The 7,025-nt window shown below is 43.5% G+C and overlaps 1 long non-coding RNA gene across 1 annotated transcript; it reads left to right on the top strand.

Annotated features, from left to right (window-relative positions):
* Positions 1-667: 667 nt before the first annotated feature.
* On the top strand, positions 668-6,411 carry LOC126522012 (uncharacterized). Its single transcript, XR_007597331.3, has 5 exons — positions 668-1,076; positions 1,753-1,861; positions 2,968-3,094; positions 5,451-5,562; positions 6,286-6,411. It is a non-coding gene; the product is annotated as an uncharacterized lncRNA (long non-coding RNA).
* Positions 6,412-7,025: the final 614 nt, after the last annotated feature.

Genomic DNA, 7,025 nt, shown 5'->3' with positions numbered 1-7,025 from the left:
CGGCGGTGCAAATCGCACCATTCTGGTTTCGGGGCAACTCCGGCGCAAGGTGATCGAGGACGCTATTATAGTTACTTTCTCAGTTGCACGACTCTTCCTTTCGAGCAAGGCGCGACTTCTACCTGGGACTGTGAGGGCGCTGCGGTCGAGCTCTGCACCAAGTGAGCGGTGCTGCTTTGCTGACATGTGCACGTTAGTTGCGGGTGTTTGCGCTTCTTGTGCTGTAGCCGATTTTATTTTGTGACTGCGTGTGCCTTGTCACTGACCTCGTGCACGTGGCTGGCGGTCGAGGTCTTTTGCGTCCGGTCCAAGTTTTGCGCTCACGGAGACGCCAGTACCGGCGAAGTGTGGTTCACCGAGCGTTAACATTGCGTGCGCACTTTGGTTTGTAGGCCCACTTTTTTTTCATCTCATTCGTTTCTTCGGACCTGCACCCCCAGGTATGGTGTCTGTAAAATATTATACTTCAGCTTAAACAACAACAGAAAGAAATAACGGCTGCTTTATTCAGCGAGCACCATGTAAATGCCGAGTGCCGCGACAAACACCCATAACCGTGCCAGGCTATAGCAGACGACGCTCGGACGCTTGGCGTGGAGGTCGATGGCTGCGCTGCGGTGGCGGGAACGGCAGCGGGCTAAATGGTGCGCATAGGCTCGAGTTGGGGTACTTAAAGCGGATCTCTAAACGTTATTGCGGCGGCCCGGGCGGTCGATGTGGTACTGATCGTTTGATCATATTTACGCGGTGCTTAGAGAACATGTGCTCCTTTTTTGTGTGAATTAACGATCACTAAGCCCTAGGTCCTGTGCAATGCTATTAGCTCGCTGTATGTTTCTTGAGGTGCGCCGCTGTTGATTATCGTAGTGCGGTCCACACGCGCTATCTTTGTGCCCGGCTCATGAGAAGCTGTTGTACTCTCGCCGCTCCCGCATCGGCTCACAGTGCACGGAAGAATGTGTTGATAGTTGTGCTATCGCGTGCTGTAGTTCACCGCAATTCAACACTACGCTGGACGGACTGTTGGTGCAGTCGATGCGGCGTGAACGGACACGAAGGAGCGCTCGCCTCAGAAGGTAAGTCCGGCGCCTAGCGCATTCTTATGGTTGATGTAGTGTACCTTGTCATGCACAGCAGAAGATGATTAGTACAGCTACAAAAACAGTAACAGTGATTCTCTAATGTTCGTTCGATATCGTAGTGCACATTTAGCAAAACGTTTCACGAAAATTACCCCGAGATTGATGTTGTTAAGAGCTTCATCTATTGTTTATTTTCTTTTTGTTATGAAGTATGCTAGCGCCGGGGCATCGCTTGGTCTTAACGGGCACAAAAATTCAAGCAGGGAATGTCACTGCTTCTGTACGTAATTTCTCAGCAAGAAATCGTATAGACAATTCTAGAAGTACGTTGATGTGTTGTGCAAATGTTTTCACAGCTAACGTCAACGCGCGACGGCATCCAAATGATCTGACTCGTGAGAAGATTTTAGCTTGTATGCAAACTTTGATGCTTATAGATTGTCGCCAAGGCAACCTGTATTTCTTGTGTTTAGTGTTCTGTTTGTTTTCGTGCCTTTGACACGTTGAATAACCGCCTGTGATGTAAGAATGAAACATTTAATTTGTCTAAGCGGATGCAGCTTCTTGTAGCTGGCTGTACGAGAGCTTTCCACAATTTGACGCAATGTTGTTAAATCACAAGTTTGCAGATTCAGCAGTGATTACAATAAGCTGAACATTTATTGTTTAGGGATGTCACAATTTCCTGAGACGGAGGCATCTCTGCACCACAAAGGAGACTGCGGCGCTATGCAGCCTGAACAGCACGACAAAGCATCTGATCTGCCTGCTTTGGCAAGGTACGTACAAAACGGTCACAGCCATTTATGTGTTCTAGGTTCTGTTCGTGTATTTGGTACCTGCCAACTTTCCCGATTAGTTTCAGCTTTTCCAAGTGTGCTGTTTGTGTACAGCGTGTCAAGGTTAATAAAGTATGCATAGAAAAATGTGGGCGCTGAGAGAAAGCTTTAGGAAAGTGCATGCTGTCTTTCCAACACAGGATTTCTGTGTAGAATTTTTGCAAAATATGAAGTGCAGAGGCTGGCAGGTTTGGCAAACAATGTTCAACACTTTTGCTTTAGATTTTAATGTAGCCGGTTCATTATCTGTCCCTAGTATAGCATAGCGTCAAGCTTGAAGCTGATCTCTGATGTCACGTCAGTTGCAGGATGTAATAACGTGGTATCACAAACTGCTTGTTACGCATGTCAGTCAACATGGTGCAGTGGTCACAGGTGCGAGTATAACCGAAAGCTGGGCATTCTTTGCCCTTCTGCACATGATGTGGGATAGAGCTTGAACTATGCTATAGTGGCACCATCTCCCTCACCTTCTCTTCCTCATTACTCTGTTAACTTGCAGTAAAATGCACAACTTCTAGAGGCTTAATTATGGTGTTGTCTGCTGAACTTGGCTGATGTGCATTTCAGTAGTCTGGGGTACCCTCAAGGCCATGCTGTACTTTGCATGCATTTTAAAATGCTCAATTTAAAATATGTGATTGGCTGTGGCATTCTCAGAGAAACAAGGCCTCTTGTGAATAATGAATACATGCATTATTCGCATTTTCTGATACTCTTTCAAGAAGCAGCCTATAGGCTGCTCCCCGAAGAAGTGACCACCTTTGCTTACCCTACGTGGCAGTCTGGTCCAGTTTACTTAACCTGTCTGCCAACTATGCACGAGGAGGACAGAAGCAAAAAAAAAGGGATTTTCGATTAAGGTTTTTGCACAGATGGCTCATACATTGCACATTTCTTATCTTGCAGGCTTTGTTAACTCAAAGCTTTCTATGGGCGAATATCAGCATTTCATTCCTATTTATACCTAATAAGAATTACTTTGTTCATAGTGTCACTTTTTATATTATACTCTTGTGAGAATAAGCTCACTTGTTTTAATGCAGATGTGGCTGGGCCTGCAGAAAGAGTGTAAGCAGACTACTGTGTTGCTGATCAGTGCAGGTGCTGATCTCTATGTCTGAGTTGGCCTCACAACGTCCAGGCACCACTGTGCTTTGCTTCATTGACAAGGTAATATGATATAGACACCTTGCACCTCAGTATCAGTTATGAGAAATATGCTGAGACACAAAGGTTGGCCTTGGTGATAAATACACTCGTGTTCTTTTTTTAAAGCGTTCTTCTTGCAGTGTTCCTCATGTACATGTTTTCAGAAGATACTTAAATGCAAACCGCCATGGAACTTGTTTATGACTTAAAGTAGCACTCTTTCACCAAAAAAAAAAAGCCTTATTTGATGCACAATTCATAAGAAAGGTGAGGAAGTGACAGGACATAAGTCTAACAACCATCCAGTTTTACTGCTTGCACAGCACTATAAAGCGAGAGGTGAAAGGGCAAGAACAGATAAATCGAAAATGCATGTTGCTGACACAACTGCGAAAAGGACACATGGCATGGCTACTATGACGCTTGTTTTACAATGATAAATAAGCAGTCTTGCTATATGATAGTCCACTGGAGGTGGAGCCAACTTGCAGATTCCGTGTCACACATACAAGGAAATCTTAACGAATTTCGCCAGCACTATGGTCCTTATACATTGCCACAGGTGCACAGTTTTCAAACAAAATAATGCAAGTGAGCTTTGCACTACCAAGTGATCACGAAATGACCTGAGCATTCAGTTAACATGGTTGCAAATCCAGTCATTTATACATTGGTCTGTTTTGCCGATGTAGTGTCTGCTGCACGACAGTGGTATTTAATATCCATCAACACCCCTGTGCTCTACGTACTCTTTCTTGCATGCTTTTTTTTCACAGGTAGTGGAAGATTACATGATTACAGAACAATTTGGTTTGTTCTACACATGATAGTGAACTTGCCAGTCTTATATTAAACATGGAATTGGGTAGAAAGATGTGGTATTTCTTATGGTGCTCTGGTGCATTCAGCTTGTGCAGATGCTTCAAGCTTGTATTGACAAAAATTGGGATGAAGCCAGAGGAGGAGAGTTGTAAAAGTGTAACGAAAGCCTCCTGATAGATATGCTGAGTTGTGCTGCTGTGGACACTTATTGGTTATCCCTACAGGGTAACGCTGTTAGGGTTATGGATGCTTTGACACTGTAGGGCCTACAAGATGGCTAGCATTTCAGAACACATTAAAACGACTGTAGGGATGCATGTCGTGCTATGGTATCATAATTGGCCCACAAAGTGACCACCTTTGCTTACACTATGTGGTAATTTGGCCCAGTTTACTTAACCTGACTGCCATCAATGCATGAGGAGGAGAAGGGACTAAAAAAATGAAGGGACCTTCGATTAATGTTCCTGTACAGATGGCCCATACATTGCATTTTTCTTATCTTGCAGGCTTTGTTACTTAAAGCTTTCTATGGGCGAATGTCAGCATTTCATTCTTATTTATACCTAATAAGTATTGCTTTGTTCACAGTGTCACTTTTTATATTTACCGTATTTACTCACATAATGATCGCACTCACGTAATGATCGCAGCCCTGAATTTTGTCGTACAAATTCGATTTTTTTTAATTTCCTGTGTTGATCACACTCCGAACTTGCCGCAGCGATCTGTCATGTGCCAAGTCTAGCTATTAATGATCGCGCTTACCATCTGTCGGATGCTACGCGAACAACTCTTTAAGACAAACCAAGCAGTCTGCATGCACCAAACATTCTTAAGCAGATGCCCGATTTCATTCCTTTCATCATTTTCTGCACTTCCATGACAAAAAAGCTACAACCAAAATTGCCTTTATTATGTGTAGGCTTTGTAATGGTTGTGGTCAAGAACAACAAAAAAGGCACCTTTCGATTTTTCTCATCTGCACTCGTGGGCACGCAACAAATCTTGTAACACTTGTAACACAGCTAAGATATTCTCCCACCCTTAGCGGAAACGTGCTGTATTAGGATAGTAGTGAAGGCAAATGCCGCAGTTTCCGCAGCATGCCCGCCATGTCTTTCTATGTCACTGGCAGCTAAGCACGCCCATCTGTTTCTGCCCCCTCATAGTGGACGTGGCTACGTTATTGCCACAAACTTACTGATATTAATGATATTATTCATTCCGGATACGGAAGAAACTGTTTCAATGCGTGTAATGTAGTCACAAGAAAAAAAAATCGCGTTCGGCGCATTTGGTGTGTTCAGCTTGCTGCGCCGGCCGCCATTTTTGTTTTGGTGTCCCGCACTACACTCAGTGGCAGCCACCTATTTGTTGACCTGTTGCCATCCCGCAGCAAACGCGGGATAAAAAAAAATTCTTTTTGCGGGAAATTTAACCGGCGTAATGATCACACATCTGAATTTGCGACCATTTTTTTACAAAAAAGTGCGATCATTATGCGGGTAAATACAGTGCTCTTGTGACACCAAGCTCACTTGCTTTAATGCAGGTGTGCTGGGCCTGCAGGAAAGCTGTAAGCAGACTGCAGTGTTGCTGATCAGTGCTGATCTCCACGTCCGAGTTGGTCCCACAACATCCAGGCACCACAGTGCTTTCACAAGGTAATATGATATGGACACCTTGCACCTCAGTATCAGTTTTGAGTTTGACTTTTGATAAATATTTAAGAAGACACAAGGGTTGGCCTTGGTGATAAATACACTCGTGTTCTGCAGTGTTCCTCATGTACATGTTTTCAGAGGATGCTTACACTCCTTAAATGCAAACTGCCATGGAGCTTGTTTAGGCCTTAAACTAGAACAAAAACTATCATTTAGTTTCTATAGTGGTATTAAAGGTGCATTAATCTTTCCTATAAACAATTCTGCACTGGCATCTATGCAGTGTTTTCCGTCTGCATATTCCGCAGTGCGGTAGCAAAGAGCTGTACTATCTCTTGTATTCACTTGCATGAGCTTGTTATACTTGTTCATTTAATGTAAAATACTTGTGGAAAGGTATTAGACTATTTCTGTGGTTTTGTATTGCAATTCTGCAGCCATTTATATTGTTTGTCAGAGACAGGAACAAGACAATGCGAGGACGAGCACTTGCTTTCAACTGCTGTCGTTAATGTTGAAATATCAATTTACATAGGTAGAAAACTCATAAGCCTCCGTGTTCTCTTTTTCCTGTTTCTCTGTGAGATTTTCACGCTTTACACACAATATCATGCAAGAACCAGCCCATTCAGTTATGCAGTGGAGCCACCTATTATGCATGTCAGTTCCAATGGCTTGTTAGAATCTAACAGGGCCGGCTGCTTTGTTTACATTTTTTTGCAGAGGCATACGAGCACTTTGTGTCAAAAACACCGAGCACTGTGGATACAGAGGCAAGGAGGCTGAAGGACCTAAACAAGCACCTGGCCACCATGCTTCGAGATGCAAAATAAAGATGGTTTGTGTTAATTGTGTGCCCTAAAAAGTGTCCTCTTTGTCTACTAGCTGGCACATCGGCCGACTCACGTGATAGAAATTAACTCGCTGTAATGTTGGCAGTAGATGTTACTGTGTGGAACTTCACCAAAAATATTGCATGAACAAAAGAACTCATTCAACACAAATGAGAACACTTGTAGAATGCAGCTAAACAAGAATAGTGTCATTTTGTATAGCTGAACGAGAACATTTTCATGTAGCATACACAAACGAGAACGATATCGTTGAGCATAGACGTGCGAGAACTATCTCGTCAAGCATAGCTATGCGAGAATAATCTCGTTTAATGTACCCATACGAGAACGATCTCGTTCAGTGACGATGTTCTCTCGTACACATGTGACATACGACATCGTTGAGTCTACGGAGCAATAATAGCGTAGATAAGTTCTCGTAAAATTCTCATACATATTTTTTCAATAGGGAAGTGAGCCGACCAGTTGGATGTTTTATTGAAGAGAACCGGTATTGGGCATATTAGTTGGTCGCGATGTCCAATGGACAAGCAACGAAGGCACGTATTCCACTTGAAGCCTCGAAGAAGGGTCTCCATCATTCGTTCAAATGTGGCACGTTCGTTTAAG

Source organism: Dermacentor andersoni, chromosome 1 (assembly GCF_023375885.2).
Source record: "Dermacentor andersoni chromosome 1, qqDerAnde1_hic_scaffold, whole genome shotgun sequence".
Lineage (NCBI taxonomy): Eukaryota > Metazoa > Arthropoda > Arachnida > Ixodida > Ixodidae > Dermacentor > Dermacentor andersoni.
The sequence above is the reverse complement of the archived record's forward strand: the minus strand, read 5'-3'. Positions and strand labels throughout refer to the sequence as shown.